General features: G+C 37.6%; 1 pseudogene; it reads right to left on the bottom strand.

Annotated features, from left to right (window-relative positions):
• Window positions 1-5,979: 5,979 nt before the first annotated feature.
• LOC106976279 (tubulin alpha-1A chain-like) lies at window positions 5,980-7,588 on the bottom strand (annotated as a pseudogene).
• Window positions 7,589-10,136: the final 2,548 nt, after the last annotated feature.

A 10,136-nucleotide genomic window follows, 5' to 3' on the forward strand; every position in this document is an offset into this window, starting at 1 on the left:
AATGTATGTACCCAAAGGATACAAAAAATACTGGTTAGAAGTGACACTGTTGCAACGTATTGCAAAACCAATTGCACTACTTCGTATTTACCCAAAGGATACAAAAATACTGATTAGAAGGGACACATGCACCCTAATGTTTAGAGCAGTATTATAAACAATAACCAAAGTATGGAAAGAGCCCAAATGTTCATCAAATGATGAATGGATAAAACAAGAAGTTGTATATATACATACACAATCGAATATTACTCAGCCATCAAAAGAATGAAAGTTTGGATTTGCTATGACATGGGTGGGGCTAGAGTGTATTATGCTAAGCAAAATAAGTCAGAGAAAGACAAATGTCATAGGATTTCAGTCATATGTGGAATTAAGGAAACAAAACAGTTGAAGATAGGGGAAGTGAAAAAAACAGAGGAAAGCAAACCATAAGACACTCTTAACTATAGAGAACAAACTGTGGATTGATGGAGGTGGGAGGAGAATTGGTTAAATGGGTGATGAGTATTAAGGAGGGCACTTGTGATGAGCATTGGTTGTTATACGTAAATGATGAGTCACTAAATTCTATTCCTGAAACCAATATTGCCCTATACCCTGTATGTTAACTAACTAGAATTTAAATTAAAATTTTAAAAGAAAAAAAGGAACTTGTCATTTGCAACAATCTGGATGGAGTTAGAGATTATAATCCTAAATGAGATAACTCTGTCAACGAAGGACAAATACCATATGATTTCACTAATATGTGGAATTTAAGAAACAAATGAACAAAGGAGAAAATTAGAGAAAGAGAAATCAAGAAACACACTCTTAACTATAGAAAACAAACTGAAGGTTTTCAGAAGGGACGTGGGGCTGGGTGGGTGAAATAAGTGATGGGGATTAAGTAGTGCAATTGTGATGAGCACTAGGTGAAGTACAGAATAGTTGAAACACTATATTATACACCTGAATCTAATATAACAGTGTATGTTACCTAACTGGAATTAAAATAAAAACTTAAAAAAAACTAGTATATTTATTTATGTGATCATTATTCATAAGAGCCAAAAGTGAAAACAACATAAATGTCTACCAATGAGTGAATGAATGAATGAATGAATAAATTTAATGTAGAATGTTATTTGACAAAATTGGAATAAAGTACTGACACATGCTGCAATAGAGATGAACCTTGAAAATGTTAAGCCAAGTGAAAGAAGCTAAATATGAAAAAGACCATACATCATACAATTATATGGAGTGTACACAGGGAACCCATTAATATGCTGTACCCACGAAATCCCCCCCCTTTCCATGTTGACTTTCAGAAAGTTCTATCTGGTGGATTTGTGTCACAGGTATTCATTCTTACTTTTCTGCTGAGAAATGTTTATTCTGCAGTTCAAGTTTTGACAAAAGGTGCCACCAAACAACAATCGTCTTAAATCTTTTTTCCTAAGAAGTGTCTACAAAGAGTAAAAAATACTAACAATCTCTTAAACCCAGGCTTTGCAGTAAACATAATGATTTTAATTCTGTATGAAAAAAACCTTGTAGATGTAAAAAAGATTGTGAAAACATATAGTACTGGGCCTGCAGAGCATGAAACACCAGGAGGAAGTGGTGGGACTTGGCAGTTGGCAGGTGTGTAAACATTCTGCAGGGCAGAAAACAGTGGTGGAAGAGTGACTGAGAGAGTCTGGGGCATCAGAGCAGTATCTTAGTGGTTGTGTCCTGTGTCATGGACAGTGGAGATGCCAACAACAACAACAACAACAACAACAAAACAGACTCTTAAATATAGAGAACAAGTTGGTGGTTGCAAGAGGGGAGGTGAGTGGGGGAATTGGTGAAATGGGTGAAGGCGATTAAGAGTTCACTTACTATGGTGAGTGCTGAGTAATGAGAATGAGTAATGAGAATTGTTGAATCATTACATTGTACACCAGAAACTAATATAGCACTGTATGTTAGTTTTACTTAAATTGAATTTTAAAAAAAGAAAGAAATCACATTCGGTTTAAATGGACTAGATTCATTATATAAGCATAAAAGAAAATGTATATAAAAATAATTTTCTTTAGAAACATATTATTATAAAGACTCATAGTGTCATATGTTGGTCTTCTAAATATAGAGCTTTTTAAATAAAAAAAAATCAGCAGAGTGTGCTTGTTAATGTAGCAGATACATGGGCCAGCCTAGGTCTGTTGTACGAACAATAGGGAGATGGGGTGGGAGTGTCTACATTTTGAATGATTTCTCCTGTGTATTATGGTATGTTTTTCAACATTTAAAAGCACTACTATAGATGTGCAACAAGGTGTTCTTAAAATGTGGGTTTCTTGGGGCATCTGGGTGGCTCTTCCGTCAAGTGTCTAACTTTGGCTCAGGTCATGATCTCACAGTTTGTGAGTTCAAGCCCTTCAAGGAGCTCACTGCTGTCAGCCTGAGCTGGCTTCAGATTCTGTCTCCATCTCTCTCTGCCCCTTCCCCACCCATGCTTTCTCTCTCTCTGTCTCTCAAAAATAAATAAACATTAAAAGTGGTTTTTTTTTAAATGTGGGATCATTTAATGCCTCATTTTGGTATTAATTTTTTGCTACAACTGGCCTTTAAATATCTGTATCTGCTTTATCTGGATCAAAAGTGAACAATTCTTGAGTGCCTGAGTGGCTCAGATGCTTAAAGCTTCTGACTTGGGCTCAGGTCATGATCTCATGGTTCGTGGGTTCAAGCCCCACACTGTCAGTGCAGAACCTGCTTGGGATTTTCTCCCTCTCCCTCCCTCTCTTTGCCCCACCCAACTTACGCTTTCTCAAAAATAAATTAATAAACTTTTAAAAAGTGAACATTCCTTTCTCTTCAATCATACTTACTCAGCGCTTGATATGGGAGACACTGCAGTATTTTACTAAGGCTCACATAACAAAGTATCACAAACTGGGTGGCTTAATCCATAGAAATTCATTGTCTCACAGTTCTGGAGACTAAACCCCTGAAATCAAGGTGTTGCTAGGGCAATGCTCCCTCAGAATCCCTTCAAGGACTGTATCCATGTTTCTTCCTAGCTTCTGCTGGTTTGCTGGCAATCTCTGCATTTCTTGGCTTGCTATTACTCCAATCTCTGCCTTCAATGTCATATGGTGTTATCCTTGTTCTGTCTTCACATGGTGTTTTCTTATAAGGACACCAGTCACATTGGTTTAGGGACACACCCTACTTTATTATAACTTCATCTTACGTAATTACATCCTCAACATCCATAGTTCCACATAAAGTTACTTTGTGAGGAACTGGGCATTAAGACTTCAACTTCTATTTTTTGGAATGACTTAATTCAACCCACAACTGTCACTGAATTAGTTGCTGAGGATGCCACACCTTGAACAAGACAAGGCTGTGTCTTTGGCACTTTGTTTCTGCTTGGGAAAACTGGCAATAAGCAGGTTAGCAATCAATAAGTAGGACAATTGAATATGGAAATGAGTGCTTTAAAGACAATAAAGGAATCCATTGAGGAGGAAAAGGTGGGGATGAGGATTTTTATAAATGGGGCTGTCAGTGAGCCCTGGACAACAAGAGGAAAACAGGCATGGGATGGCCTTTTCATGGGACCAGTTTTTTTTCCATTGGGAAATGAGCTGGAGTGGCTGAAACCTGGCAGGCAAAGTGCAAGTGGTAGATGAGGTTGAAGGGCATAACCATTGGGAAATAACCATTAGGAGAATCCTGCAGAAGTCCAGAGGAAGAGCAAGGAAACAACAGCCTAGCACTGCAGGAATGTGCAGTGGACATGGTTGGCCCTAAACAAGGTTTGTTAGAAGTTACACAGTTGGAATCTGTAGTGACTGTGGATTAGGGTATGTGAGAATAAGACTGAATCTAGGATGAGCCCCTCGGATTTTTCTTTGGCCATGTACAGAAATGGTGGTGATTTTTCCTGACATAGGTTGTTCCAAGCACTTTTGAAATATTTCATGTTACATAGTTAGGTATCCAATGATGGTTATAGTGGCAGTGATTTAAAACACGTATCAAAAAAATAATAATAAACACATGCATCAGTTGATGAATAGGATTTACTTGCAAGATTATGAAGCTGTATTAAAAGCATACAAAAACATTTTTAAGCTAAACCAAAAGAATCTGAACTTGCATATATTTATAAATACATATGACATTTATTGAGTTATTATGTGCCCTGTACTGTTCTAAGTGAGTTCATGCATTAGTTCAACCAATTCTCAAAAATGACATGAGGAAGGGCCAACTGTTTTCCCCATTTTATAGAATATGAAACTGAGGCACACAGAAGTTCTTTAACTCTCCCAGGATTCCCACTGTCACTTCAGTAGCATTGTAAAAGTTATATGATTTTTGACTATTCATCCTTGTGAAAACCAAAATGCATATGCAGTTTTGCTTTAAACTTTTTTCTTCTCCAATTAGTACTGTATAAATGAAATTTTGCAGGTAAGGAAATTGGGTGACTGTAATGTGAAGTAAAAGTTATCAAACTCACACTGTTTGTAAGTGGAGAACTAGGGTTTAGCCCTTCTCTGTTTCCAGAGCCCACACTCCTAACCAGTAAACTTAGAAAGAAGAAAGAGACATTGGTTGAACTTCATTAGCCAACAGTGAAGGATATTAGGCTGATCCATATCTCTTTCAGTGGTGTCAAAAAGAAAACCACAGGCTTAATGTAGAATCACTCAATGCTAAGCCAAGTCACCAAACATCAGCTTAGCACCTAACATAATTACATTTTCAACCTTCCCAGAAATGTCATTTAAACTGGTCAATCAGGAATTTTCTGGTCAGCACCAATACTGCAATGTGTCACGTAAACCATCCAATCACCCAAAGGAAGAGAAGATAATCTAATAAGACCCTTTTCTTCCAAAGGGAGGTGACCTCACCCAAATCCTTTTTTTCTGCTTACGACTAATTTGTACTTCCATTAAAACCCTTTCTGGTCCTCTAGCTTTCTGGGGCCCCTCTACTTGCTAGATAGAATGCCCTCTGATTGATGAATTGCTTAACAAAGCCAGTTAAATCTTAACATTCACTCCGTTGAATTTGTGTTAACAGTGAAAAATATGCTTCAGTAAGCATTTTTGCATGTGTGGAGGGTATTTTTTTAAGAAAAGTGAGAAGATGATAATTATAAAAGCAAAAGGACAACAATACAGTTACTGTACGTTAGACAATTTAGCATTTTCCATCTTTTTCATTTGGTTCTTACAGCCTTTGGTGATATCTCATTGTGGTTTTATATAAATTGATGTCAGCTCTTAGGTCTCTTTTCTTCTAAACGTCCTCTTATCATTTTCATGTTCCACTGATTAACTTCACAAACTGGATCTCTGCCCCATGGTATTGCATTCTGGATTATGTGATTGTATCTCTATTGTGTTGTATATTCTGTTCCTCTGGTCCCTCTTGTTTCCTTCAAGTTGGTAATTAGATACAGAGTCCTGCTCAGATTCTGGTTTTTAAGAAAGAGTACCTCAGATGTGCGGTTTAATTTCTTGTAGTGTTATATCATGAGCATCATTGTGTCTTGCTGTCTTGCCTCCTCTGTCTTTGCTATGTATCCTTGGGTTCAGATGTTTTCAACCTGATCCATTCACTATGAAATTTCCCATCTGCCTTTCACTCAGGTTTTTTGGATCCTCTTAAATATTAATACCTAGATCTACATTTCATTAACAGATACAAGGGGTGATGTTTCAATTCTATAATCTCTTCTGCATTTATTAGCTAGAATTCTTCTATACAACAAACTACCCCTTAATTAAGTGGTTACTTGATCTATACGGAAAGGAAGAATGAATGCTTACTTTTGCACTATTTCCACTTTTCAAAACGATGCCATATTTCACTGATATCCTCCAAAGATGAATATTGAGTTGGTTTCATTTGTTTTTTGTTTTCCTTTAAAGTGTCCTCATGAGCTCTAGATGTTTATATATTTGAGTTTGGGATCTATTGCAGTCATTAATAACTATGATGTTGAAATTGTTCTGTCTTTGGCCTATGGAATCCCCTTTGGGTTGGGATTTGTGTCTTTGATATGTTTTCTGGTATAAGCATTTGGTCCAAACTCACCTGGTGCAATCCCTACAAAGTCCCAGAATTAGACATTTTTCCAAGGAAGCCTAGTTCCTCTTAGGGAAACATGTTTTTAGACAGTTCAATCTGGGACCTAGAGGTGCTCATTGTTACTGGATTGGCCATTGTTTTTGTTCTTTCCAGTGCATGGAGCCTAAAAATACATATAGGCTTTCCTGTAAAAGCAACATCTTTGTGACATTTTTAACTTTAGTATTCCTCTCCTTTTTCTTCCCCCTCTCCTTAAACAGAATCTACACAAACTTCCTCATAATAATTGTCAAGGTTAACCATGTTCTCACAGGCCTCAGAAAACTCACATTCCTCCATGCCTTCATTCATATTACAGTGAACAAAGACATTCTTGGCATACATCAGGTCAAACTTGTGCTCCACGCCAGCCCAGACCTCAAGAATGGCTCTGGTGTTGCTCAGCATGCACACAATTTGCTGTACATTGAACAGGTCTCCTGCACCAGGTAGCACAGTGGGAGGCTATTAATTAATGACAATTTTGAACGAGTGGGGCAACAGTACACTAACTGAATGGTACACTTGATCTTGATGGTGGCAATGACAGCAATGATATCTTTGGAAACCATGTCACCATGACACAACAGGCAACAACCCATGTATTTACCATGGTGAGGATCACATTTCACCATCTGGTGGGCTGGCTCAAAGCATGAATTGTTGATTTCTGCTACAGAAAGCTGTTAATGGTAGGCTTTCTCAGAATAGATGACGGGAACATATGTGGCCAGAGTAAAGTGGATGCAGGGATAGGGCACCAGGTTAGTCTGGAATCTGTAAGATCAACATTCAGAGCTCCATCAAATCTGAGGGAAACAGTGATGAAGAACATAATTTGACCTATAAACCTATTTAGGTTATTGTAGGTTGGGTGTTCAATATTGAGGTTTCTATGACAGATGTCATAGATAGCCTCATTGTCTACCATGAAGGCACAATCAGAATGCTGCGGGTAATGAGGATGGAGTTGTAGGGCTCAACTACATCTGTGGAAGCTTGAGGAGGGAGGTAAATTGACAACTCCAGCTTAAACTTCCTGCCATAATTAACAGAGAGATGTTCCATCAGCAGGGAGGTGAACCTAGAAATGGTTCCCCTCCAAAGCTGTGGAAAACCAAGAAGTCTGGAAGACCTATGCACTGGTTCAGCCAGTTTTGGAATTCAGCCCAAGACAAGGTCAAGGATCTCCTTGCCAATGGTGTAGTGCCCTCAGGCATAGTTATTTCCAGCATGTTCCTTGCCTCTGATGAACTGCTCAGGGTGGAAAAGCTGGTGGTAGGTTCCAGTGTGAATTTCCTCAATGACTTTGGGTTCCAGGTCTACAAACACTGCCCTAGGCACATGCCTGCCAGCACCCATCTCACTGGTACAGGTGTTGAAGGAGCTCCCAGCAGGCGTTGCCAATCTGAACACCAGCCTGGTCAACTTGGATGGAGGTGCACTCACGCATGGTTGTTGCTTTGCAGCTGCTGAGCAGATAGCAGAGAGGAAGAGGAGAGGTTGTTGCTTCTTACGGCATGACTCTTAAGTGGTCATTATAAGAAAACCTGAAAAAGATACCATTTTGTGTCTTATAATTTTTAACACCTACTCTCTTATTAACTTTCAAATATGCAAGACAATATTGTTACCATAGAACTGTAGTCACCATACTGAACATTACATCTCCATGACTTATTTTTGCTGGAAGTTTGTACTTTTAAACCCATTCAACCATTTTGCCCACTTGGCACCCGTCATCTAGGTATTCAATACATCAAAAAGTCTCTGACAGTTGCTGTACATAGATTCTGGTATGTTTTGTTTTCATTATTATTATCCTTTTAAAATTCAACAATTATAATCTGTATTTCCATTTGGGCCCAAGATTTGTTTAAGACTCTCAAGTAGAATCCATTTTCATGAATATTCCATGTTCTTCTGAAAAGTGTCTTGTCTAATAGAGATCAAAATCCAGTATCTCTATATATAAGGTCCACCTTTGGGATTATGTTGTTTCAGTCTTCTCTACAATGACTAAAAGTATCTCCATTTGAACATTTATGGATTGTGGAAAGTGTATTAGAATCATCTATTATCAGTGTGCTTCTTCCTGTTGCCCTTTGTACCTAATGTAGTTTTTGCTGTATGAATACTTTTACCATGTGATTGTGTATATAAATATAAATATTACACATCATACTTGGGAAATTTAGCCATTAGCATGAAAAATTAACTTTTTTCTTTTTAAACACATTTAAACCTAAATTGTACTTTCTCAAATACTGAGATTATAACACCTCTTTTCTTGTTGTTGGCAATTCCTGATATATATACCTTTATTTCAAAATTTGTGTCAGGGTGCCTGGGTGCCTCAGTTGGTTGAGTGTCCAACTCTTGATTTCATTTCAGGCCACGATCCCAGGGTCATGGGATCAAAACCCAGGTCAGGTTCTGTGCTGAGGCTCTCCCCCACTCATACTCACTCTCTCTCTAAAATTAAAAAAAAGTTAATATATGTGAATTCCTTTGTGTTAGGCATATCTCTGGAAGAAGTATAGGTTTTGTATTTTCCTATAATAGGTAATTTGAAAGCAGTTTTACTAGATGAGTTCGGTGTATTTACATTAACTTACATGATCAATGTGTCTAATCACTTGGGCTCACTCATGTTACATAGATAATAAACTCATAGAAGTTATATAGTCTTATACTAGATCATGTGTTTCATATGCTCACTCATTTTATTTATATAAGATGGCTGTTGTTTTCTCTTAGTGGTACTTTTATACTAAATTTCTAGCTACCCCACTTAATATTCTTGATATGGAATAAAATCTTACCAATGAATACAGAAATAGCCAAATTATATTAACAGATATTTCACATAATAACAATATACATACTCATTAATCTTTAAGAAATATGCTAAGTTGGGGTGACTGGGTGCCTCAGTAGGTTAAGTGTACAACTCTTGATTTCAGCTCACATCATGATCTCATGGTTTGTGGAATTGAGCCCCTCCTTGGGTTCTATGCTGACAGCACATAGCCTGCTTAGGATTCTCTCTCTCTCTCCCTCTCTCTCTGCTCCTCCCCTGCTCATTCTCTGTCTCTCTCTTTAAAAATAAATAAACATTAAACAAAGAAACATGCCATATTACAATTTATAAAGAAATACAAGTTGATATACCCAGCTATCATGCAGAGTGAAAAATAAAAGTTATTTAAAAATATTTAAAATGTTGGGGCACCTGAGTGGCTCATTTGGTTAAATGTCTGACTCTTGGTTTCAGCTCATATCTTGATTTCGTGGTTTTTGTGAGATCAAGCTCTGTGTTGGGTTCTGTGCTGGCAGCGCCAAGTCTGCCTGGGATTATCTCTCTCCTTCTCTCTTTGTCTCTCCCCCACTTGTATTGTCTCTATCTCTCTAAAAATAAATAAATAAACTTAAGAAAATATTTAAAAGGTGGAGCACCTGGGTGGCTCAGTCCGTTCAGCATCCAACTTTGGCTCAGGTCATGATATTGTAGTTCATGAGTTTAAGCCCCACATCAAGCTCACTCCTGTCAGCGTGGAGCCTTTTTTGGATCCTCTATCTTCCTCTCTCTGCCTCTCCCCAGCTTGTGCTCTCTTTCTCAAAAATAAAGAAACATTTAAAGTAACATTTAAAATGTAATAATTTGAAGGAAAATATATTCAGAAGACATATTTTGGAGAGCTGCATTCCTGCCTCTAAAATGTGTGTGACACTGGAGTGGTGAGTTACCCTTAATGAGCTTGAATTTGATCATCTGTAAAATGGGTATATTGATATTTACCTCAGAGAGCTATTATAAGAAATGAGCAAAACTTTAGAAAGCACCTGATACATAATATTTCAGCAAATATATGTATGGTTTGCTGTGTTCTTCCACCTACAAAGAAATGTCTTGAAAATGAACATCTCACAGAGATCCTACAGATTGAGCAGAGGGAAAGGAATGCATAGATATTTACATGATGGATAAGCTTTGGTGG

Source organism: Acinonyx jubatus, chromosome X (genome assembly GCF_027475565.1).
Source record: "Acinonyx jubatus isolate Ajub_Pintada_27869175 chromosome X, VMU_Ajub_asm_v1.0, whole genome shotgun sequence".
NCBI lineage: Eukaryota > Metazoa > Chordata > Mammalia > Carnivora > Felidae > Acinonyx > Acinonyx jubatus.